This window comes from Accipiter gentilis, chromosome 29, assembly GCF_929443795.1.
Source record: "Accipiter gentilis chromosome 29, bAccGen1.1, whole genome shotgun sequence".
Lineage (NCBI taxonomy): Eukaryota > Metazoa > Chordata > Aves > Accipitriformes > Accipitridae > Astur > Astur gentilis.
In genome coordinates, this window is record NC_064908.1 from 189,901 (window position 1) to 214,465 (window position 24,565).

The following is a 24,565-nucleotide window of genomic DNA, read 5'->3' on the forward strand; positions in this document are numbered from 1 at the left end:
GTTCACGGTGAAAATCTTGTAGGTTTATTTTAAATTGAAATGTTTTGTCCAACTACCAAGAGACTGAAAAAGACCTTTCAAAACTTGCTTCCAGTTCTACTAGTTATCCAGAAAGATATTAGTCTTATATAATTAATCATCATAGTGAATTCCTGGTAGATATACTAGTTCTTCATGTTGCTAGATAAATTTCTAAGAAAGACCTTTAGTGCATTTTTTAAAATAGCCAAATCATTTTCACTGCAAAAATAATCCATTCTGAATTATTTTGGAACATTTGTCTGCACAAGAGTAGAATCTAGATGTACATATTTTTGCATTAAAATGGTATTTTACAGCTCATCATCTATGAGCTATATTAGAGTCATGGGATTGCAAATGTCAACATACATATGTAAATTTTAAAAAGTTCATATGGCTTATAATTAAACTTTGAAAATTCTCTCAAGCTAGTATTTTGGCAATGGGGACTTGACACAGGAGCAAGTCTTTTCATACATGATAGACGAAAATTAAAAAAAAAAAAAAAGAAAAAAAAAAGAAAAAAAAGGAGAAAAAAAAGAAAAAAAATCACTGAGGCTGTATTTTAGCAAGGAGTCCCAATATAATCCCATGCCCATAATTTCTGTGCTTTGGGGAACATTGGTCTCTAGAAGTAGACAGTGGAGCCTGAGGCTTGTGATGGGTGTTTCAGTCATTGCACACGGAATAAAGCTGCAGTTTCTCTCACTGTTTCCTTTGGAAGAGCAGCTGTTATCCATTGCAGAAACTGTTTCAAAGCAAATACCATCAAGGTTTTTCAGCTTGGTTTCTTCCAAATCCTAGAGGGCATACTTTCACCCTTGCCTTCCCTCATGCACAGTTATTTCTTTTAACGAAAAAAGCAGACATGACATTTGCTTACTCCATGTAAACAGCAAAGAAGGGCAACAGATCTCTAGAGAAAACATGTTGTGGTAAAATAGTGCCAATGGAAATAACCAAACCTAGGCAAAATATGCTTCCTGGTACGATAGTGCCAGTCTGTGTAAAGTGGAAGCCACTGAGACAGATACCATTCCTGATAATCACTGGTATGCCCCTTTTCAGCCCTCTCTAGTAGGTGGTTATGATGTGGGACAGCAATATTCCAGTGAGAATGTTTTGCTCTCTCCAGAACAAGATATTTGCAATATTTGCATGAATAGTCAGTTATCTGAAAGGTCAAGGAGAGGGCAAGCTCCTGACTGTCCTGTGTGCTCCAAATAATGATGACTTGTTCTGGAGCAGGGGGAGGCAATGAAGACTAAGAAATACTTACAGTGCAATCATGTAGGCATCAGATGCTCTGACACAGCAGCAGAACACAACAGCCATGGCAGCCACCTGCTAGTCATCACAGGAGAGATGGAGGGAGATCAGTGAAACACACAGTATTCTGAGGCAAAGAAAAACACAGAATTGGAGCAGTCTCGCCTGTGCTTTCTGGTGGCCTTGAAGCAATGGACAAAGTAACAAATCTGCTTTAGAAGTGCTCTTTACCATACATCACACAATGCAACTAGGGAAAAATGAAGGTGCTATTCATCCAGGACTTCCAGGTTTATGGAGACTGCCATTGTTGTACCACTGACATAACAAAACTGCAATTGAAAGTGTCTCATGAATACATTTGGTAATTCCAAACATGTGTAAGACTTGGCATTCCTTCAAAGAGCCCTGAAACTAATGACTTTCTCCTTAAAGCAATCTTGGGAGCTGACATTCCTTCCACATCCAGCCCACTTAGGAGTTCCTCTGACTACACGTTAAAGCACATTCTTGCCAAAAACAAGGTACTACTACCTATAACACCCAATCTGAGGGACAAAAAGCTGTCATTAAAAGCTCTATGAACTACTGTTATAAATCTGGACCTTGACTTAAATTTCTATTAATAAACATTTAGCTATTCGTTATGGGGGGAGAGTTTATTTAGTCTTGCAGATATTGATGTGATCTATTCCACATTTATCCCTTCAGCTGATTTCTATTGCGAGCTCCCAAGACTGAAACTAGATTACTGTTTCATCCTTCATGACAGTGACGTATTGTATTACTGACATTTCCTGCCTGTTCATAAAAAAGGTCCTAAAAGGGCAGGTGGAAGAGTGAAAAGGACAGTTAAATGCATTCACACTTGACCTTGATCCCACTGTTAACTGCAGAATCTGGAAATCCAGACTTAGAGCTACCAACCCAAGCCTGTAACTTAAATTTTAAGGGTATACATCATTTCTCTCCCTGCACATGTTATTATTATGCCTGTGCGACACACTGATGTGACCAATGATCTACTGGGAAGTGGTGAAGTATTTCAAGAAATTAATTTAATGAGAACATGTGGGTTTATGATTTTAAAATAAGAAAAACCTGGAAAAGTACATTCTTAGGAAGAGAATTACTGCCATATTTCAAATTTTTGTATTAACTGTGCACTTAGATGGCAAGATAAGGCTTCATCACCGACCATAGCTACACAAACCCAATGTGTGAGGTTCCCCCTGCAGCACTCAAACTTCATTTCACTTACAGATGTTTGTGCCACGTTTGAAGACTAGGATTTTAAACAAGTAGTCCTAGCCATTCTTGCAGTAACTGGCATCACACTTCCCTGTTACCTCCAGCAACACAGAAATATTCTTGATAAAGCCCAAGCACAGAGTTTCATGCAATCTAAAGAGGTTAGTATCATATGATAAGGATACCCTGAACAGCCAAAAATTAAGTACAGGACTGACTGCCTGGAGGTGTAAGGAATTGTCATCTCTGGACATGCCAGAAAACAGATGAGACAAGTATCTGCCAGAAATGCTTCTGCCTTGAGTGAAAGGCAAGGACTATATGGTTTTCAGTGACGTTTGCTACTATTTGCATGCTTCCAGGCAAGAGTTAAATTATAACTCTTTTTGTTGAAGTCACGCTCACAGTTGTCACCCATCTACAGAAATGCTGAGAAAGAACTTTTGAACATTTTCAGTTACGTATATGGACCCTGTTAAACATGGCCCCATACTTCTGGGATTTCAATACATGGATGAAGGAGCACAAAATTCATGCATTAATTGCTGTGTAGAAACTCACAAATGCTACTGGTCTACAGCACAGCAGGCTGGGTTAATAAAATCAGAAACGGAACAAAACCTGGGAGACCATTTTTGATACTGTTGTTGACACACTGGAAGCTTAGTCTTCCAAACCATAGTGAAGCCAATGACAAGACATCTTTCATAAAGACCTTCCAATTATCTCAATAAAAAGCTTCTCTCAGCATACTACATCAGGCAGGTGACCTGCATGAAAAACTCCTCTACACAAAACACATTGTGACAGTCTATTAGAAGCTAGTGTTCCCCATATCATAGCAGCAACTTGGTCTCAGAATGTAATGCCTCCGGGAGATGAGTCAGTGTATGCATTCGTCACTGATTATCCTGACTGCTCTCTGCTTCCTTTAAAAGCAAAGGGGTACATCAAGATTTAATTAGAAAACTAACTCAGTGCCAAGCTGTTGTGTTGGGTTTTTTTTCCCCAGAGATAAAATCCAGCTAGAGATGCCTGAGATATCGTCTCAGTTGCAGTAACTTGATCTTTTAATTATTAGGTTATAGTAGATTGTTGTACACAATGCTTTCTAGCCAGAGTACAGAAAGGGGAACAAAAACACTTGTCTTCAGTTTGCTTTTCTAGAAAGTACACCCATGAGGAATATCAGACCAACATGTAAGAGTGATAGAACTTTTAGGGATAGATTATGCAGATTAAATACAAACAGCAATGCAAATTTGTGTATTCTAATTTGAAATACCTATTTTCAGTGTTGAAGTAAGTCATTTTACAAATACTTCATGTGAATTGATTCAGTGCTGCTGTTTGGGAAACTATGACAGCCATTATCAACTGTCAACATAGTTGTGTTAAGTCTGCAGCTTGTAAATCTTTTCAGGAACTGTCCTTTATCATGGTTAGTTTTTTTCTTTCTTTTTTTTTTAATTCCAATCAAGCATGTGGTAGTCTGCCATTTTATTGTCTGCAACTCAGATTATGATTAGTGTACATAATCCTGTATTGCTGCAAAGTCAGGTACAAAAAGACTTGAGTGCCTTGCTTAAATGCCTTTGTGTTTTCTTCTTTTTTTTTTATACACATTCCTGTGTAATATCAGTGTTATGTTTACTGATTGGGAAACTGCCTTCAACAGTGCCCTCTCTCAGCAGCTGAGAGCTACGGATGAAATGGCAGTATGTTACAAACCCATTTGCTGGAGAAATCAGACTGACTGATGGCAGTTACAGCAAATCACACTAAGAGGTTACACAATAGAGTAAAAGTGGAAATCTGCTTTTTTACGTGATTTTAAGGAAAGAGGAAAACAATTACAGGATTACTGCTCTGCAGGAACTTCCTGGATTCTGAACGAGAGCTCATGTGATCAAACCTATGCCACAACTGCAAGAGAAGGGATGAGAGACTGAAGAGCCAGGTGACATCATAGCTCAACTTACACTGCTGAAACACTGTTAAAGGCACCCAAAACAGCTTATTTTGCTTTTATTTCCACTGTATCCAAGGAATGACAAGCATATCCATACTTGGATAAGTTACTTTCATTTGTAATAGCTGCAGTTTGAACATATATGCTAATTCATGACTGCAGTTCAGCATGGAGAGTTCTGCAACAGAATGGACTTGATAACTCCACTCACTCATTTATATAAGGCAACAATAACTGAAAAACCTGTGAGAAAGGATCTCTACAAAACAACTTTGTTCAACATAACTGCAAGCTTGCAGCACACCTCCACTTCTCAAGAGCGCCTCTGGTACCCACAGCTCCTCCACTTCTTTTGAAACAAATGCTACACACTGTTTGCTGGATTCTCTTCTGACTGTTTAAGAAGTCTACCAAGTTCTAATTATTTATATGAACTTGACAACCAACTTCTTCCCTAAAGATGAAGTGTCTTCATTTCTTGTTAAAGCCTTACTTATATTTATAAGGATTGAAAACAATTCTGGTTAAGAAAAAGGAAAGCGACTTCATATAAGATAAGATCAGCAGGAGGGACTGCTATGAAAGAGATTTATTGGAAGAATTGCATAGTCACTATTACAAGAATCTGAAATTCATCTCTTCAGATTCTGATGAAAGAAAAACAAGATCTTTGTATTTAAAAAGCAAATCAGACCAGACTTGGTTTCACCTTTAGCCAAATGCCACATGCATTACACCAACAACTTCACTACTGCTCATTTGGTCTGAGTAAGGAGTGCAGGTTAAATTTTGCCTGGAGGAAAACAGATCGTCCTCTAGAAAGATGAAGGTGTGGACCATAATCAGTTTCCATCACCTAACATGGGACTCATCCTCTCATCACTGCTGTTATTACAGTTTTGGTTTGGTGGTAGTTTTGGGGGGGGGGGGGGGGGGATGCGGGGGACGGCAACGACAACACGTCTGAAAATCCTACTGGTTACGCAATCATTCCTACTGCTGAGTTGATGCCAAAAGCCTGGAATGCCAGAAAGGCCATTCTAATGCCTAGACCTGCAATCAGGCTACACTTCACTGGGCTTTGCCTTGATTATTTTCACTTCAACTTCAATACAGACAGGAAATTTTGACAGAGAGAGAGCCAGGTTACATAACAGTCGTGCTTTCTCTATATGCTTCCTTTCATCCCCTACATGACACTGCTGCTTCATTATCTAATCCCTTATTTAAACATGCAATTAAAGAGAAACGCTGTAGAAGCCACACCCTTGCCAGCTTCTCTTTAGTAAGCAACATCTTTCATTAGAGCAATTACAACCACTGTCAGAGAACCTACTTGTAGGGCTTGGAATCACTGTGTTTTGTATTTTCACTTTTCTCTGGCTGTCTTCTAGAGGAATTCTTTGCTCTAGAAAAGTCAGCTTCTAGATGCTTACAAATAAGCTATTCTGATATGCTATCTCTACCATTATATAAGTCATTGGACTTGATATGCAATCTTGAATTCCAGCACTCAGTCTGTATAACCATTGAAGATTGTACATTGACACTTCAGTAGCACCCTTCAACCTAGCTGCTTTATGAAGTGAAAAGAAACTAGCAAAAACTAAGGAACACTGAATGTCGCAGCCCAGAGTAGAACAAAATATGGAGTAACAACTATACAGCAGTTTAATATTTAAAGAAAACAATCCAGCAGAACACCTGGGCACAGGGGCCAGGGTTGAAACCAAAAAAATACATGACAGAATTATCCAACTTCCAATCCGGCCACAAGACAGCATCCATTGGTTTTAGACAGCATAAGGGAATCATGACAGGACCAACATCTCATCAGAAAAATGGATGTTCCTTTGGTTTGGTTGGAGTTAAAGAGCAAAACAGCTCCATAATGGTTTAAAGAAATTGTGACATTAGCTGCACAACCTTAGTGCTAACATTCAGAGATGTGCTTTCCTCAGCCCATTCAGCTGACAGCTTTCAGTACTTCTTTGATTCAAATAAGAAAAGCTAAGGTTACATGCAGTACAGAACAGAATACAACATCCCAAGCATGACAACAGCAAACAAGAAGGTAGGGAGCCTTGCTTGAGAATTCTTAATTTCTCCAGGACAGAGTTCTCTGACCAGAGATTCATCCCTTTCCTGTGCGCACAATTTTACAGCAGATCCCAGGCATTGGCCTCAAATTATCAGATAAAATATTTTGTCCTTATTCTTCCACTGATAACCATTTCTGCAATGATTATTTTTAATTTATCAGTCTAGTAAACACTTCCTCAGTATTCTTTGAGTTTTCCTCAGAGTCATTCCAGACTTCAAACAGCACCAAATATTTCCCAATGGAATTGGGAATTCATAGCTTTTGGAGGGTTTCTTTAAACTCTTCAAGAAATTAAGAGGAACTATGAAGCTGCAAAGTTTTACTGTGCATCTTTGTTCAGGAAAGCCATCATTTTGCTACCTGTTGTCCAAGTGATGGGGACACTACAATCTGACTATAATTAAAGTCACCAGGGTGGAGTAGGAGGTTCTCCCACTGTGCTTCTGCCAAACTGTTCTGGAGGTCAAATTTTTCTTGCTTTACACCAAAAGAAAACAAAAAACCCTGAAAAATGCCCATGTCTAAATCAGTTAAATGGATTACTGCTTTAAATGCATCTGGCTTTTTCTTTTGAAGCATTGCTTTTGGTATACATGGCTTTTAAATAGAATATTGCCAGCCAGCACTAAAGCACAAAATCCACCATACTCTGCAAACTGGTGCTTCACTTAATACTCAAATTCAGTTACTGTGTGATGCATCTTTCTGCCTGGAAAAGGCAAGCCTGTACTGAATGCACTGATTCATGGATTGTCTCTTTTGTATCACTTCTATTTACATAATCCAGCATACGTAGTGGCCCCTCTTCAGGCATTTAGCAAGATCTTGCCCTTAAGTTTGTCATCCAAAGTGTGATCATTTGAGAAATGAATCATACAGTTATAAAGCTATGCAGCAACATTCAACCTAAGCAATACCTTTAGCCTCTGATGAACACAGCGCAGATGCTCTCGGCATCTCTGTGAAAAGCACATCTGCTGTTGCTACTGATCATAGGCATCCTCTGGGGATTTTGTTCTGTTTTCCTTTTTCCTCTTGAATCATTTGATTTGGTTAGATTCCAGTTCTACTGCACAGAATCCAACTCTGAGAACAAGTTAAGCTGTGGCAGGAAGGAAGGAACAAACGTGCACAATCCAAATTCCCTTGTGAGAAATCTACTAACCAATAAATAACAAGACTTTTATTACAGGTTCTAATTAAAACAGAACTTTTCTGATTTAGGAGTTCAACTGCGTACTAATTCCAAAATTCAGTTTTGTATGTTGCAGTAACAGTCAAGCTCTAATTCAGTTTGAATTTGCATTGACTGAATGCACAGTAAAAAAAGGAAGGGGAAAAAAGTGTTCATGCCACCAACTGCAAATGATTGCTTTGGTTCTAGGTTCTTCATATAGACTGGAACTCAAATTTCTAAAAACACATGCACTGTGAGTCTCTAGCACCATGCGATGACATTTTAGGCAGCATGGAGCGTGCTGAACATAGGAAAGAGCTGCTGAATAGGTAAATAATGAAAGAGTATGTACAATTCGCTAGAAAATGTCCCCTATATAGCAAACCTGTAATTGTAAGATCCAAGTTTTTCTTCTGTTTTCCCACACAAAGTTAAGAATACTTTTCAGAAGTCATGAAGAACAATTTCCTAATAAGGCAGTAAAGATATGAGCAGATAGATTTTGTACAAATTTTTCAATAGCTTTTACATCAACTGACAACAAGAAATTTTAGCCATAAATATTGTTTAGCAAGCAGTAAACCAGAGGCTTAGATTAAAAATATTCTGAATCAGAACAGCTGTATGTAACTAGCTAAGATGAAGAACTGAAGCTGACCAGAATGCAAGAAGTGTATGAAACATCCCTTGTCCTCTATTAGTTTCCTAAGACTATAAAATCAGAATAGACAAGGAGAGCAAGAATAAGAGTTTAGTATCATGGAAATAAGTTTAGGTGATTAGTAACATAGAGAAGGCAGTATCTAATGGGAAAGTGCTGTTCTAAACTTGGACTGTTTAATGACTAATGATGGAAGTCCAGTTCTCTCATTCTAGGAAGGCAAGAGCTCTTGAAGTTCTCTTTCAAAGCGCACTCCCAAAGCAGATCATTGAAGCCAAACACAACAAACTTTGCAAGGGCTATTGTTAGTTTGAAGCAAACAACTTTTCAGATGTCTGACCGAAGCAAGTTATTAGAGAAGCTAAATTCAGAACAGTTAGGCACTAACACCATTTTTCAACAGCCATCTAACATGTATCTCTTGCAGAGTTATTTGACAACTACAGTACTAGAATTACTACACACAACTGTATCACTGAACTGTAAAAAACAGCCAAAACCAGACACCATGCAACTACTTTTTGCCACAAGACTGCTAGATACTAGCTGATGCAGAAAAGCCATCTATAACAGAATCTTCTTGCTTTACTCCTTGCCACATAAGTATTGACCTACACGTAATGCAGCTTACTATGTATTGAAGGTCCTGTTATAATTAATGACCAACTGCTGACACATGAAAGAGAAAGAAAAAAAATTTCATTTATTTGCACTTGACAACCTTCTGTTGAAGTTTTCATGCTTCCTTCTCGTTGCCTCTGTAAGAGTCCCCAGAGCCAGGAGAACTGTGGCGCTAAGTTTATGAAAAAAGCTAAAGGCTTTCTGCCATGTCCCAAGCTGAATCAGTTATTCTGATTACAATTTCTACAGCCAGCATGAGGAGGAGAGTGGCACTATGAAAATTAAGGCCATACAATCCACGAGTAGCAGACTTCTGTATAAGCTCAGCACTACTGATAAATGCACCACTTTCCATCTAATTAAGTTACATCAAGAGATATATCTTTCTGAAATTGGAAGAAGATGGTGTCCCCAGCAACTTAAGTTATCATCAACCTTGAAATTTCCTTCAAATTTGCACTTGAAATACTGAATTACCCTCTATTTCACCAATGTTTTAAAGACGTTACAGGTCCTAATTTTCTGATTTGTTTAAAAATAACCAGACATTTCTTTGGAGAATCTAACATGCAGACTGTCTTATCTACAACTGATTTGGGACAAATTGAAATAAATAATATTCATCCCATCTTCCCTAAACTCAGGTCAGCTTCAACTTTATCATACTGCTTAGACATTGTCTAATGCAGGTGAACAGATGACTCATTCAGTGATTAATAACTTCCAGTGCAGCTGTCATCTGCAGGAAGGCTTAAATACTGATTTCTGAACATCAAAGCTATGCAAGGGCAAATAGGTGTAATCAAATTAATAAATAAGATTTTGCAAACTGGAACTGCTCCTAGCTTCTTCAGCACTAGGCTGAAAAATGATGTTTGTTGTAGGAGTTTCTTCCTTACATTCACAACAACCAGTTTTTCTACAGATAAAGTATACACTTGCAGCAGTCTTGCCATTGATCTTACACTGCAAGACAAGTCAACAAATTCTGGTTTTCTGTTAGCTAATTCTAACAGGATCTTATATTTGAGCATAGAAGGTGATTCAACAAATATTTAATACTGTCATTTTCTCAGCATCGCCCTATGTTTACTTACAAACTGCTGCCTTTTTTAATAATGCTGACATATTTAGGAAACGACTGTACTACTACCCAGCTGAAGCTAACAACTTAAAATCAAACAGGCTGTCTTGCAGTTTGCATGTTTCCATTTTGTTTTACCAAATTTTCTCCATCCCATTCTTATTTCTCTTTTATTTTCATGCACTAAATTTTTCTGTGCTCAGGATCTAGCTTATTAATATTATTTTTGAAATGTTCCTCAACAGCAGCAGCTCTCATTCTATTCTTGCCCATTTTTCACAATACCTACCTACTTTGCACCTAATCCCATAAATCTTCATTTTCTATTTTTCTGCCTGTTTGTTTCTCAAACTGTCACCCTGATTAATAAGGCACAGAAGGTGCTGTAACTCACTCACCAGGCAGGTGACCACACATAGCAGGGCCCTGTTGATCAATCTGGACCTTCAAAATAGGTACCATTCCTTACCTAAAGGATCTTCCCTGTCAATACCCTAAGCTGAAATGGCAGTTGGAGGCAGGTGCAACTATGCCACAGTTCTAGCTGCTCATGATAAAGTAGTAGATGGAGGAATGAACACACATTTTACCCTCCAAAGCTCATGCAGAACAGGCTGCAACACCACCAGTGCTCCTGCCAACATGCTTCACTCTTTGCCTGACAGAGCTTCTGTCATCCAAGTACCTTAGATCTCTCCCTCAGATATGTATTAAATGCTGTATTTTGCAACTTGAGCATCAGTTACAGTCAGAGACAAAACTACCACTCTAGAGTTTTCAGAGCAACCCATGGAAATAGTAGACTTTCTTGGTCATTTGCCCTGTTTGTATGAGAGCTCTGCAATTCACTGGAAAACTGCTAAATATACCTCTTTGCGAGGCTGATCATTTTCAGATACCTTGCAGATGTAACGAAGTTACTATATAGGAAACGAACAATGATTTATGCTGATCTGAGGCAGGACTGAAAATGAGCAAAAATGTGTAGGCTTTTGGCATTTATTTTATGTTTGACAATTTCCTACTGGCAGTCTTCATGTAGGTACCAGATCTCAAGCAATCATTGTAAAGCCCTAAAATACTCTTTCAAAGAAAATGTACATTTTTGAAAAGGCTTTTTTGTGGGCTTTTGTTTGGTTGGTTTTTAGGTTTTTGTTTGTTTGAATAAATAAAGTGGCTACCAGGATAAAAAATGTTTCTGGGCTGACTCCAGTTGCTTTCCTGGCCTTTTTCCAGCGATGTTCAAATCAGGGTTGTTCAAACTAGCAAACAGTAGTTTTGCGGTTTACTCACACAAAAAATTGGGAGCTCTAGTATTTTTTTAGCACACATTACTAACAGGGTTCACGAGTACCCTCTTCTCTGTCATGTGGTTCTGGCCGTGCATAAACATTGCTTTGACCAATACAGGCAAATTTAGATACTTCCCAGAATGATTTGTTGCATTCTCACGACAGTTGCGATCCCAGACTGGATTAGATCCAGTGGGAAAATGTTTAGACAAAGTACTGCACCAAACAGCACTCCTGAGAGATGTGCCTGTGGTTTGCCTCTAACAGAAAGTAAGGTTACAGAAAGACATTAAAAAATGTCATGCTATGACAGTATGTTTCAGAGTGAATGACCAATTCACAAGGAGTAATACTCCAAAGAGATTTCAGGCCAAAACAACTGAGCATCCAGCAAATGTGCAGTCATGCTCATGATCTCTAACACCAACCATTTGGTTCAGCTCTGTATAACTCAAATATCATGACAGTCCAGAAATGGAAACCAGAAAAAGAAAGGAGGCACATGGGGAGACTAGCAAAGGAAGCTATCACTTAACCCTCTCCTCCAAACACTCTCCCTCATGACCTGCTAGATTTTAGGTTTCAAGAGTCCTTAGTAAGTATTTAGCTAAAAAGACCGTACTCATTCAGTGATCAAAAATGAGAGGTAAGCATGTGGGGACTAGGAGTTGGAAAGTGCAAATGCAGCATGAAACTGGAAGCACGAAAATGGTCTTAGCACCTCTGCTATGCTGCACTAGCCAGAGCATAACCAGCAGGTTGAGAGAAGCAACTGTTCCCCTATATACAATAACAATAGCTTTCACAGCAAAGGAAAAAAGAAGACAAGCAAGACCATTGTGATCAAAACCATCACAGGAAAGTACCAACAGTACACAGTCACTGTTACTAGGTAAAAATGGAACTCAGTGAGTAGCTGGCTTTGGATGCCAGGCATAGCCAGTCTGCCACCTCAGTAGTTTTGCCTCCTCAAACATTTCTATCTGCACTCACATTTTACATAGAGATTTTGCGATAGATTTGCTTCCTTTTCACTGCAGAGCTGTGCTGGAACAGCTAAAGTCTAACCACAGCTCCTTTTCCACAGTCAGAAGCGACACAGTGTATAATGGTTGAGGGCAGAGAGTTTATGTCCTTCACAATTTATAATTCTGTAGTAATACTAATGGCTCCTTTAGTGTCTCAAGTATTTTAGAGACTTAGCTCTGATACCAACTTAGGCTACAAGTTGTTCCACTGTGAACAGACTGAAAGTAAAAATGATAAAACACTTCTACCAAAATATATCTGGCAAGAAGAACCAATGAGAGAGCAAATGCAGAAGCTCCACTTCCTTAACTACAGTTCAGCTCCTTAACAGCCTTTGCCTTCTCGATTCCCAACACTTAAACCTAGCCTATGCCTCTATTCATTTCTTCTCACCGACTAGTCTGGAACATCATTTCCAAACAGTTGCTTGGGTTTTGGTTATTTTCTCCTTCCTATTGGTTTCCTCCTTCTTCTTGCATTAGAGTCATTTGAACTCGTTCTACTAGTGCAGATTCTGCTCAAGGCAATGAAGTTATTTCTACAACACTTCTCACTCAAAACATTTCTACTCTCAAAGGCATTTTTGCCTTTGCCTTCAATTTGCCTGAAGACTACTATGCAAGCTGCATAGCCTTGCATTTTCAGTCCTTTCAAGTAAATTTTATCAATTTTTGTTCCTCTTATTGTAAAGCAGATTGCTCTGAATAGCAGTTAACTGTATGTTCGCATTCATACAACACAGAAATGTTGAATTATGTCTCTAAGTTTGACACACATGTTGTTAGAAGTTCATTAAAACTACATTCTTGCAGTCATCTTGTGATAGTATGATTATGAATGTATTTTCTGACTCAGGTGACACCATTATTCAGCTTTTCTTATACTCTTTTGTTTGCTAGGTTGTTACCTAAAGCTGTTTAGAATCTAGAATATGTGAGAAAAGGACATCATCTGGAGACAGCTTCTTGTCAGCCACTGATCACAGATAACATTACAAAAACTAATTCACTATTATTGTTGTTAAATTACTGTTAGAAATAGTACTAGTTACTTTCATTCACATCTTTGCTGTGAATGCACAAAAGATCCTTTGTAAACCAGAAACTAATCAACAGCAAAAGATAAACAGCCAGAATACATAGGAATGACTTACTAGTTCTTAAAACTGTATGTCCTTCATTTTATGTTTATTCTCAGTGTTTAAATTCACTTCATTTCTAAGCCAGAGGTCAAAGTGAAATTTCATGTATTTATTTTCTCAGTGTGATGGAATAAGCAGAATGTCATGGTGTTACTTTATGACAAATTGTGTTAACTTACATTACAAACAATGGCTTAGACATTATCTGAGGTGTATTTTGAAGCAGTAACAGCATAAAGCTGAGACCACTTTTCTCAGCCTGGGAAGCTGATAATTGTGGTGCCTTTGTGGACAGTCTGGTCCAGGAAGGAGGGGCTAAACTTCAAGGTCCATGGGCAGAATGGTTCATTTTATCAGGGCGGGAAAATAAATTACAAAAAAATAGAGACAAGAAATGGAGGACCTCTGAGCCAACAGCAGCAGAACCAAAAACCTTCTTAAGCTTGTCAAAAACAGTTTCTACAGCTTTTAGGACCTAAACAGGATTTTGGCATTACTGTGAAAGTATCTAAGCCTCTATTTAGCCTCTTCCTTTTGCATAAATGTAAGACACTGAGGGAGCTGGGAATGAACAAGGAATCAAATAAACGTTTCAGCCTCCTATATTGGACCACACCATCCAAACTGCCAGCCCTGCAATGAGCTATACCCGGGGATGGGGGGGGAGTGGAGAAACACTGTTAGTATACCATGCCAGTTCTGGAACACAGACAGCGACTCTGTGAAGCAAACAATGTTCTTATGCGCAAAGACGTAAGAAGTGAAAGTGAGAGGATTCTTGCAAAGAGGTCTTGAGGCTGGTTAGTATGACTCAGCAGTATTGCTATGGGCTATTTTTATACCCCTAGATAAAAAGTAACATGTAAAAACAGTTAAAGCTCAGTGGCTACTTAAGATAATTTAGTGGGGCAGTTCATTCCACTGTGGCTCATCCAATGCATCTCATTTCTTCTACATTAGATGAAAGGAACATGAATAGAAGTCTATTTCCAGAGCATCAAAGAATTACTCATCACTCTAAAAGACTGTTTCTTACACCTTTGGTAACTAAGACCTAATCAAGATACTACCAAGAGTTGACCTTACTCATCCATGAAAACATATTCCAGGGCTGCACAACTGAGGCCTCGTTTTATGTAAACAGAGCACCATGACACACAAAGGCAACACCTCTTCAACTCAATTACAAGATCTTTTTCTGAGATAAATACAATTGCTTTAAGTTAAATCATATGCATAGCAGAAAGAAAATGAATAGAGGAAAATCTGTTTTAACTGAAAGAGTCCTCCCTGAAAATTCCATGTTGCCTGTAGCTCCAATGCACATTTTAAGAATATATTTAGACCATTAAAAAAATCTGATGTATTCAAGTCACACCAAAAGTTTGCTATTTCAGCAGCCCATTTCCAACAATGGCCAAAACTGGATGCTTACAGGAGAAGAAAGGCCAGCATGCATACTTGCTTAATAGATGGTAAAGATCTGGATAGAATTTAAGCCCCAAACAAAAGAACATACTAAAATCCCTATGGTTCTGAGATCTATGAGATCTGAAGAACCTAATAATAGCATGTATCTTGCCACTTGATAAAGAAGTATTTCTTATGTTTTTACAGGAAGAGGGAAAATAGCAGAAAATTTTATCATCAAATCTCAGAATCTATGAAAAAGATGTGGAATACAGCAGGACAAAAAGACTCTAGCTAGCAGTTGCATTATTAAATTATCCTCATTAAGACAGCTTCACTGAGAGACAACTGCAAATTTGTATTCATTAAGTTATAGGCTGAAACCCAGGGTAACAAATTTTATTAGCCTCCTGAACTCACAGATCATGGATGTTCAGGCAAATATTTGTCGTCTTGAACAGGCTTAGAGTGAAAGCAATCAATATACAGTATTATTCATTGCACTATGACCAAAAATGCTATGGTTTCATAATTGAGCTGGGACTTGAGGATACACTAATGCTACCAGGAGTCTGGGAAGCACATTGTCTGGGAAAGACAAACGCACTTCAACAGTGGAAAGAGTTCAGTCCCTTCTGAATTACACAGAAGGACACAGCAATGTACATTCAGTTGCAGGACACAAGCCTACTGTAGCAGGAGGAAAAATGCTACAGAAAGTAATCAACTACAGAGACAAGCACATACCACCCCTCACCATCTTTCTTGCCACGGTCGGCATATGTAGAATATATCATTATAGTCAACCCTTACCATGGACTGCATATATCACAGGCCTTACATTCTGTCATATCTTTAATACCTCTGTTACGGACCTCCTTGAGCTGTATCACTTGATAGGTTAACAATGCCAGTGTATATTATGTTATCAAAAAATTAGGGTGTTTGTTCAAATGACAGGGCAACCTCTTCCTGTTTTAAACAACAGCGGGCCCCATTCACATTGCTGGCAGCACAGACCATGTTGCTGTGTGCTGTTATAACACAAATAGTGTCAGAACACTAGCTTATACAAAACTCAGAATGCTAGGTATGGAGACAGCAAAGAAACTTGCTACTGCCCACTACTGTGGCATTTAGTCCAAAAAAATACCAAATATTATCATTATATTACTCTTACATTTGAAATTTGGTTCCACTTTTGCTATTTTTTTCATTCCTCTTTCCCTTCCCTTAGTATTTCACCATCTTTTCATGTATATATAATATTTAAGTTTTTATTTCAAAAGCATACATGCTCTTGGCCTCTGAAAAATCACCAAGAAATCACCTTTACTTTCCACAGTATGGACCTAAAGCACCCAAAGTATATTTGCTTGTTATATTAATAGAATTCAGAAAATTGCTCTACAAAATTCCTAAAAGAGAATCAGCCAAAGTTAGACTTGGCATCTGCACAAGTCTCAGTTATTTTTTGGAATACTTTGACAACACTCTTATGTTATTGTCTCCCGGTTCATTTTTCTGCTCTTGTATTCCCCAAAGAAGGAAAGAATGGTATTCCTGTTCTCTGAATAAGGACACATCTTGCTTATTAGAGTGATTTAATTATTTATTTTCCTTTCTCCTTCTTGAATTGTTGGATCTTTGGATCATGAGGCTTCAAATCCTTCTAACTCTTGCTCTTCCACATGAGGGCACAGAAGTCATCCTACTGTCTCAAAGTAAAAGAAAAGAGAACAAAATTTTGCCAGCAGAGGAGACACTTGATTTCCATTTTTGTCTTTTCATCTGGATACTGCAAAGCGACCCCTCAGAGATCACAGAAAGTCTGTCAGTTTCCTAAATTTAATTTAGTAACACAGAAAAGCTGAGAAATGCTGGCATGAGCAATGTTGCAATGCATACCCCCAGCTCCACAAGGCTCTACTTTGTTTCACCTGTGTGCTCCTAGAGAGAAAATAAAGGTGAACTATGAACAGGGTTACTCTCCTATAAAGCTGCTTCTGAAGGAACTCTGCAGTCAATTGAGAACATTTTCATTTTCTTTCTTGCATTTGATCTTCTCTGCAACATATTTTTCATATTACTCCTCACATTTTACTTCCATCTGGTTTCAGCTTTTGATTAGAAACTTGGAAGTTCAACTTTAACAGCTCAACGCAGAGACCTGAGCTGCTTCCAGCCATTTTCCTCCTTGGAGGATCTTAATTTAGCTGTATGGTTCTTTTTACTGCACCTCTGCCCACACTGGAGGCTATATCCTTGGTAAATAGTTTGCAACTCTTGCGAAGAGCAAAAAGCTCTAACCTCTGCAAGCATAGGAGGGTTTTGTCATCCTGAAAGAAACAAAACCTACAAAACATATGATGCTGCTTTAAAAACATTTGCTATACAAAGTGTCATTACAGAGAAGCTGCAAATTGTCCAGTTTATCAGACAGGATACAATATACTTTTAAATGTTAGCCAACAGTTTCACCAGTAATATAGGACCAAGAGTAGCTCAGATATCTGAAGTCAGTGCAGAATTCACTAGAGAGTCACCAAAAACCAGTGCCCAAGTTACTGCTCAGAAAAAAAGAATTCAAAACATTCAGTAGTAAGCATTGTTTTGATGGGATATCCATGTCCTTCTCCATGCAGGATCAAGAGAAGCTGGCGGTCATCAGTTGTGTAGCCAGGTCAGGAAAGGCTGGTGGATGGCCTCGTTTTCACCACTAAAAAAATCATCTTTACCTTAAAAGCATTAAAACAACATACTGAGTCAGAACAAAGCCTGATCTGTATCTACTCAACTGTTTGCAACAGGGCATGACTGTAAAGATAAAACAGGCAGGCACATAAACACTCAACATAAATGTGGGTGTAAAGACAAATTGGTAATTTGGGAACAGTGACTCTCCCATAACACCTCAATTCCAGCAGAATAGCCAGAAGTGCTTAATTCTCAAGGACCTGTGAAAGCCATGAAAGAAAATTGGATATAAGCCAATATCAGAAGCAAGAAAAATCTTGTGATTTCAAACATCTTTTGAGCAGCACCACAGACAATAATTTTCAAAGTCATTCTGAATCACCACCACCTTCCACAAGCATCCATGAAAAGTTACCTACCTAGCCTAGAAATGCAGAAGAGACCTGTAAAAAAGGCATTAAACTGCTAACTGTAAGAATCAAGGAAATTGATTTAGACTTCCCACATTTCTGAGCAATCAAAACAAGACAGCTAAATAAAGACAGAAAGCAGTATTCTGATCACAATGCTATGAAGAAGCAAGCTTCCGTATTCATTCTGCTTTTGTCACTTTTGTATTTTTTTGTCTACATTCTGAGCCTGATACCAACTCATTTGGGCTGCACTTTAATATTCTTTGCAGTATTTGTTTGCAGAGTTCACAGTGTAAAGATTTGAGACATATGTAGGACATATGCAGGAGATATCCTGGAACACTCTCATGTTTACAACTCAAAGAGGGTTAAGAGATCTGAAAGTTGGTCTGGATTGTCCCCTAGTGGTCCCCACCTTTCTTGGGGAGCAGAACCCAGGATAGGCTGTGTGAGTGCTGATTGTCATGTTCATCTCACAAACTGTGGTCTGTCCATAATAAGCGGTATGTTTGCCTCCTTCCCTACAGCTTTTTCTGCTCAGCTTGCAGTTTGCAGCATTTCCCAAATTATTCACTACAGACCCCACCTGGCCATTTACTTCCAATGCTGCACGTGTGATGATGCTTGTTCCTACACAAATGCGTGATCTTTTATGTTATCATATAAGTTATAGCTACTCTTTTAGAGGTTTTCTCTAATCTGTCAGTCATTTACAATTCTAGTTCTATTCTCCTCCATTCTAGCAACTTTTTGCAGCTCATTGCCATCCCTAAATTGCTTATGGAGTTTCCATTACACTACCCAGGTTATGTTAAAGAAAATATTGGCCAACACAAGACTCATTGCCATTTACCCCAATAACTTCACTTGATACATGCTTGTGTGCGCTAAGAAGCATAAGTAACTGATGCAGGTTATTTCACTGAAAACATTCAAGGAAAAAGACTGACTTTCCAGTAACTTGCCACAGATCTTTGATCACATTTGTCTTATTTTCTTCAGCTATGCAGCTTAGAGAAACAATACCATACATAAAATCTGAAATGCTTTTTTTTTCAGTAACAAGTTAAAATTTGGAAACCAGATCTGCTACCAACTCTGCCCATGCACAATTTTAATTACCTCTTGTCCAAATCAAGTCATATGTTGTCACATGATGTTGTCAGTAGGCTTGCTTTCTGCATGTTTTTCCATGTTCAAACAACAGAGCACTATTCTGTAATTTAATTAGAAAGTTGACAGTTCCAGACATCCTAAGGCTCCTGCTCTACATAGTCAATCTCCTTCACGTTTGACCTCAGCAATTGGAGGGACTCCTATGTTTTTATTAAGAGCTCAGGAAAGTACCGTTTATGTCTCTCTTCTTCCAAAAGAAGTTTTTGCTCTAGTTCCTTCCTCTCTGTCTAAATCATCTGCCAGCTGCATTTGCAGCCCAGCTATTTTGTTCAAGGTAATAGTTATTATCCATTGCTCTGCTATTCTTTCTCACTTCTCTTTTTCTTTCCATATTCTATGCCTTCTCTGATGCCAATTTCAGCTGTTTTTCTAAGAAAGCTCATGTTCCTGACTGCAGAGAGCAGCAGGCCACACATGCAGCAACACAGGAAGACCCAAGAGAAACTGTGGTATTAAGTGGCTTAAGTACAATGAACTAAAGGATTGTCTTGGAAACAATCTAATTTAAGCTAAAACCCAAAATCATTAGCGCAGCACCCCAGAATTTCACTAAACTTTCATTCCACCCAAAAATACGAAGGAAGGAAGTTCACCACAAACTCCAAGTCATGTTCTTTCCTTAAAAAAAAAATAATAAAAAATAAATATATATTTGCAAAACCTCCACTCAGTAGAAGGAAGGGAATTCCTTCTTATTCCAGACATAGATAGCTCCTCCTAGAGAGGTAAACACTAGTCAGTCTTAAAAGATAAGCTCCCTTTTCTAAGCAGATGGAACAAGTTGTGCAGTAATAAAATAATGCAATAAAACAACACCATAATGCTAGAACATGGTGAGCATTAACCAGTACTTTACACACGGGGATGAGTTAGGGAACATACTTTTATCCTTGCCCATGGCAGGGGGGTTGGAACTAGATAATCCTTAAGGTCCCTTCCAACCCAAACCATTCTATGATTCTACACTTGACGCCTGTGGCTGCATATTCTGTAATCAAGTTCTCCAAAGATACAGCCTACACAGCTCTGACAACTGTTTCCTGGCTGACCCTCATAATCATGTTCAGTTCTAAAATTTAGAAATTAATCAGTTAAATGCAATATAAGTGTGCTGAGAGTTGAACACAGCCTTCTGGAACAAGAAATTTTGTAGCTAAAGTTTTATACAATTACAGAGCAGAACAGTTAAGGAAAAATATATAGTGAAGTTTCTTGTGAAGTTACAATAATTATTGTTCTGTCTGATGGCATCTGGGGGATTACATTAAATTTCTCAGGTTGGTAAAAACAGGTTGTTGGTTTTAGAAAGAGACAAGATGGCAAAAAGACAGTCTTTCCTATTTGCTTACCCAATTCTCTGTCTCTAAAAGGTTATTAAGCCTTAGGATCATCCCCATTTACAAGTCCCATTCACAACAACTTTTTTTTTAGCACTGCTTTTAATAAAGTACAGGGATTCTTATGCCAGAGACCAACCAAACTACAGCAGTGTGAGCCTACCGGTGGCTTTGCAGTAACTCCTACCACCCAAAAAGTTAAGCATGTAGACAGAGAGGTTCTCCTGTACACAGCACCATAACCATTCACAAGGTTACTACAATTTGACACCTCGTTACCCATGTGCTCTAAATTCTGATTACAACTAAACTGCAAAAAAAACCCCTGCAAGATACTTCAAAGAAGAGCTTTACAAAAGCTAATAAAAATTTGAGGATTCAGGTGCTCAGGGTTTCTACTGGTGTGCTCTTAACACATGGGCATACAGGACATACATGGAAAGCAATGGATTAGAATCAACATGCCTGTAGCAGAAAGTAGATATGTGGCTCCATCCACTCTATTCCACTCAGGTTTTTGCACTAATCTCATTAAGTTTCCAAGCATAACCCAACAGTACTCTAAAGAGCAAAACCAGCATCTGCCACAAGACATTGTCCCTCTTTCCTCATCCATGGGAAAATGGGTGGAGGTACTCTTACTTCACCCTGTGCCTAGCTTGCTACTGGAGTCAGATCAAAAGAGCACACCTTGCATTTGAATGGAATGCAAAGAGACCTGAGCTGGTTCACAGATCCTGTGAGGGCTTGTCCAACAGCCTTCAGCCAGCTATTAGCAAAGCTTTATCCTCCGCACACAGTTTTTCCTTGCTACAAGAAGCATCATGCATGCGTGTCAGACTGTCAAATAACGTGTCCTACCTCAAGCTACTGTGAACAGGAAAAACTCTCACTGTGACTTGATATTCATGAGGAAACAAGTACAGAAAGCTGAAAGTGATAGGTCAGCAATACAACTTTTTTTTTTTTAAAAGAAGCTTTTCCCAACTTCAAATTATTTAACTTAATAAGGGCAAAATGGCAGCCAATTAACTAAATGCAGCCAGCCAAGACAATTTATTTGGCTCCCAGTATGGCTCTTGCACCCCTCTCTGATCAGAAAGCTGCATTTTCATATGTTTGTTTGAGGCTGGTCTTATCTGGAAGCCCATGCTGCTGGGAACTGAAAAAGCTAAATTCCCATTTGGTTGGCTCTAAGTTCCTCTCCCTAAGAAGGGCATCCTTTAGCCAACTAAGCTGAACACGTGTGAGTGGATACAGAAGAGTTTAAGGAACCGGATGCAAGAAAGCAACCAGGGCAAACACAGCTGGAGACACAAATCAGGACCAGAAGCAGGGGTTTAAACGAGAGGAAAAAAAGAGAGACTAAGGGCGAGAAGAATCAGGAGTTAAAATATGCCACACAAGAATGACTTGTAGGGGCACAACGGGAAGGAGCAGATAAGAAAGATTAAAGGGAGCTAGAACCAGGAGCCAACCCTACAGGAAGGGCCGCAGGCCTAGCGATAACGGACAGCAGCAGCAAAGTCACACCAAGCCGGCAGTGAGCCCAGAACTTTCCAGGACAGGCCAGCCGCACGAGCTCAGCAGGCACCAACGGCCCCTGCTCCCCCCGCCACAGCAGAGCCTTCCCGGGAAGGCCCCAGGCCCCTCGCCCAGAGGCTGCCAGCGCCTCAGGCCGCCCCCCACCCCCAAGCCCCACCACCGCTTACCTGCTGCCTCAGCGGCCGCGGCTCCCGCCCTCCCGGGCATGCCGCCGCACCCCTGCCTCCCAAGCGAGCAGCCGCCTGCGCTGCCGGCGCCGAGCCGTAGCCGAGGCGAGGCGGACCGGACCGGACCGGACCGGACCGGACGCGCGCCCCCGCCTGCCAGCCACAGGCCGAGCCCAACCGCGTGAGCGTGCGGTCGCCTCAAGCGAGGGTCAGCGGCAGCCGCAGTGCCCTCGAGCGTCCCCTCCGTGGCGGGAAGCCAGCCGGAGGCGGGCCCTCCCGGTGTGCAGAGCGCGCGCCCCGCGGCGCCACCGCCAGCGGCCGCGCCGAGCTGCCGGCGGGCCGCGGGGGCCTGCCCGTGGCGGGCGGCCGCGCGGGGGCGGCGGCAGCCTGCCCGAGACAGGCAACGGCTGCCGCTGCCTCCTGCATCGCGCCGAGCGGGACGGCCGCCTAAAGCGACAAACCGCCCGAGGCCCGGCTCGGCTTGGCTTGTGAGGGTGTCGTACGACTGCTGCAGTTCTTCTGTTCTGGGCGTCCTCCACCATACTGGCGGGCCTGAAGAACCTTCTGGTGGGAGCCCCTCCAAAATCTGAAGGGAGCTGAGGAGCCGCGTGTGGGGCTGGTGATAGGAGGGGACTGTGGTCTGGCTGAGGAGGAGGATGAAGTAGTTCCAGCCCTGAAGAACAAACAAAATTACCTAGGGAGAAACGTAAGGAACAAAGGGGCTGTGGGATTTGAGGAGACGCAAAGACTGCTGCAGAGGATGCCAGAGGGGTGGTGGCAGAAGCAGAACGAGACGGGTATTAAGATGTGAAGGACGACAGGAGGATGGGGCGGGGAAGGAAGAAGACAAGAGATTGCTCTAGAGACAGCAGGCAAAGATGGAAAGATCACTCTATTGGCCAGTAGTTCCCCTATGACTGGGTGAGTGTGATTAGCAAAAAGATTCCTTAATAGATAAAAGGAGCCTATGCCCTTCATAGGCGATCTCATTCACCAGGAGGCCAGAAACTCAACTGTAGCTTGTGGCTTCCTTTCACTGATAACTGCGAGTGAAGATGCTGTGAATTGGAGTTTAGTTGTGTCTGTTGTCAGGGCATAAGGAGAATTGTTTGAAACTCAGCCAAATACGGCCTGCTTTGGAGACAGCTGCCACTTCTCAAGCAAAGTTTGTTTTACACCTACGTTACAATCATCTGCTAGAAATGAATTTTCGGTTGTGCTGTGCAGCAAGATCTGGAGTCAGCCACCTGCTAACAATGGATTCTATGAACAAGCAGAGAGAAAATGCCCAGGGAGCTCCCCTGCTCTGGAGCCAAGCTCCAGGACTACAGCCTCAAAATGGTGGGGCCCAGATGCTAACACTAGGGAGGGCTGTGATGTCAGAGAGATTTAAATTCACTTTCTATAGCTGCTAAGTAAATAAAACTGCAGTGAACAGGTTAACTTGGGGGGGGGGGTGCAAAATAGGGGGAACTGATAGGTCCTGATGCTTTATCAGCATCTATACGTGCTCCTTGCAAGTTAGAAGCCATCGCCCAGAGTACCATTTAATGGTATAGTGTATCCATACATAGGGGATCACAGTGTATGCTTTTTATTAAAGCCCAGTTCATGGACTTTTATGATAGCATCTTTTTTGTTTTGGTGAACAAGGCAAACACCAGGTTACAGAGAAAACATAGAAAATTTTATCTGGATAAACACTAAATATTTTTTAAAAAAATTTAACAGGGCCACATGTATAAATCATGATCTGACTCATTAGTTTGGAACACTTCGCCCTAGGATGGTTGTCTCTCAATTAGATGGACAGTAATTAAGCTCAAAGACCTTGTCTTTGTTGCATGTTTCTGAAGAACAATGAATACTTGGGCCACCATACAAAAAAAAGCTCAAATCCTTACTCAGACTTCTATGCGTGTTTTCCACATTGGGAACCAGATAAATATTTTTTTATTTTTTTAACCAAACCTCTGAAATTCTGAAGTGTCTTACTAAGTATTGGGGTCTACTGGCAGGCCTATACTACCTTTCTAGTCTTCAAGTTTTATTACAGATACTTTATAGAAAGGCTGTCAAATGCTGTTTGTTCCATTTCCACAAAAGCAATCTTTTTAGAGCGTCACCCTATACTTGGGGAGGGGACAGAACTGGAGCAAGAGCAATACAGTGGGAGCAGACTCCAAAGAGCAGCTCAA

At 40.2% G+C, this 24,565-nt stretch overlaps 1 long non-coding RNA gene across 1 annotated transcript in view; it reads right to left on the reverse strand.

Moving 5' to 3' along the window:
- The window catches only part of LOC126052495 (uncharacterized), a 55,923-nt gene that overhangs the window by 17,218 nt on the left and 14,140 nt on the right, over positions 1 to 24,565 (reverse strand). The window lies entirely within an intron of this gene.